Here is a 2489-nt window from a genome sequence, read left to right as displayed (position 1 = left end):
GGCTCGGATCCCCGGAACTTGAGCTCTTTTGTCGTGAGACCAGGCGGGCCTGGGAGAGCGCGGCGTTGCCGGTTCCCGGCGTCCCGCTAGGGGGCGCCCTGCACCAGGCAGCGAGCGCGAGGGGGCGCGGGGCCGGGGTCCGCCCATCCGGGTTCTAATTCCAGCTCTGCCGCTAGAGGCCCAGCCGGGGGCTGCACCATCTCCTCTCAGCCGCCGCCCCAAACACACACTCGCTCTAAGCAAATACAGGATGCTCGCTATGCACGCGTAGCTCCGCGACAGGTCGCGCGGGGGTCTCCGCCGTCAGACCGCCGCCCTAAGCCCCTCTAGCGAATTCCCAGAGCCCCCTGGGCAAATCATTTCCCCTCTCTAAGCCCATGTGCCCCATCTCTAAAAATGGGTGGGAGACAGCGTAGACTATATCCCCGACAAGGACCCCTCCCCTGGCAGCTTGGAATCCTTTGTGCTGTCCAGCATTCGGTGGTGGAACTGCAGACGTTTCTCCCAGGTGACTTCTTGATGCAGAGCACCGCAAGGGGGCGCTGTTGGATCCGTTCTCTTGCTTTGGGGTTTGGTAGACCCTTCAATCCTTTACTAGGTTTAATACTTAGTAAGTGCCTACTATATGTTAGATTTGGGAGACAGTTGGGGTGTTGGGAGCCCCAAGATGTACTTAAGGGGCCTGCCTTATTTTACCATCACTCCATTACAAACTGCAGGCCTACTGTGTGCCCCAAAACACAGCCCGGAGTCTCCACCCCTGTTCAAGAGCAGAGGGCCTTTTCCCCAGCACGAAGCTGAGGCCACTGTGGACTAGCAGCCCCAGAGCACGGAGCAGCAACTGGGGAAGAATCTCCTAGTAATAATGAGACTCTTTGGGAGGACTGAACCCATCTTCCTCACCCCCATCCCCAGTCCAGAGGAGGAAGGAAATCAGAAAATATTTTGAGCGCGTATTTTGAGTTCTGAGCTCACTCCCTCGCTTACTTTTTTTTTTTAAATTAATTTATTTATTTGGGCTGCGTTCGGTCTTCGTTGCGATGCGCGGGCTTCTCATTGTGGTGGCTTCTCTTGTTGCAGAGCACGGGCTCTAGGCACGTGGGCTTCAGTAGTTGTGGCTCGCGGGCTGTAGAGCGCAGGCTCAGTAGTTGTGGCTCGCAGGCTTCAGTAATTGTGGCTCACGGGCTTAGTTGCTCTGCGGCATGTGCGATCTTCCCGGACCAGGACTCGAAACCGTGTCCCTGACATTGGCAGGCGGCTTCTTAACCACTGCGCCACCAGGGAAGTCCCCTCACTTACTTTTTATCTAAGTGTGTTGGAACCAAGCAACTTCTCTGCTCAGATGTGGGATGTACTGTATTTGCAGGATGATTAATTCTGTTTAATTCAATTCAGGAAACTTTTTTTTCGGGGGGGCGGTTCGCGGGCCTCTCAGTGTTGTGGCCTCTCCCGTTGCGGAGCACAGGCTCCGGACGCGCAGGCTCAGCGGCCATGGCTCACGGGCCCAGCCGCCCTGCAGCATGTGGAATCTTCCCGGACCAGGGCACGAACCTGTGTCCCCTGCATCGGCAGGCGGACTCTCAACCACTGCGCCACCAGGGAAGCCCCAATTCAGGAAACTTTAACTGGGCTTCGGCTGCTGCTGCTGCTTCTTCTGCTTCTTTAGACCCCACAGCGGCTTGTGGGATCTTAGTTCCCCGACCAGGGATCAAACCCCGGGCCCACAGCAGTGAAAGCACCAAGTCCTAACCACTGGACCACCAGGGAAGTCCCAAACTGAGCATCTTCTATATGCCAAAAATGAATAGGACACTGTCCACAATCCCTTAACATAGGTAGCAATGAAAGAACTAAGGCGTTTGAACCCACCTCCAGTCATTCATCTAGTTAATAAGCATTTACTACAGAGTGCCAGGCACTGACCACAATGAGAAAGTGGGGTCCCTGCGCTTGAGAAGCTCTCTGGCTATTGGGACAGAGAGAAAGAATGCAGCCCCTGCATTTCTAATGCAAAGTGGTCAGCATTAAGCTATAGGCAATCAACGGATGCTGTGGGAGCCGGGAGGAGGGTCACTGGTTCCAGCCTCAGAGAGGGGCAGAGGTTTCTTAGAAGAGATAAAGATCCAAGTGAATTGCAAGCCCGATGAGTTATAGCTAGAATAGAACGTGGGATGAGAGCGTTCCAAGAAGAGGGAACATGAGCAAAGGTGCCTGGCTGTGAATATGGAAACTCAAAGTGGTTCTGTAATGTGGAGCAAAGTCTGCCCTCCACTCTGTGGTTCGCCTTCCTTTCTCTCACGGAAGCCCTGAGGCCCCAAAGTGAATTCAGGATCATGGACTTAGCCCAGCCTCCCCATCCTGGGGTGGACCCCAAACCCTCACCCAGCTGGGAGGCCCACAGGTGTGGCCTTCACATTCTCACACAAGGCAGACCTTTGTGTGTCAGAATGAGCCCTATTAGACCTGGATTCTAGTTCCATATCTGCCCC

The sequence above is a fragment of the Orcinus orca genome, chromosome 8 (genome assembly GCF_937001465.1).
Source record: "Orcinus orca chromosome 8, mOrcOrc1.1, whole genome shotgun sequence".
Lineage (NCBI taxonomy): Eukaryota > Metazoa > Chordata > Mammalia > Artiodactyla > Delphinidae > Orcinus > Orcinus orca.
The sequence above is the reverse complement of the archived record's forward strand: the minus strand, read 5'-3'. Positions refer to the sequence as shown.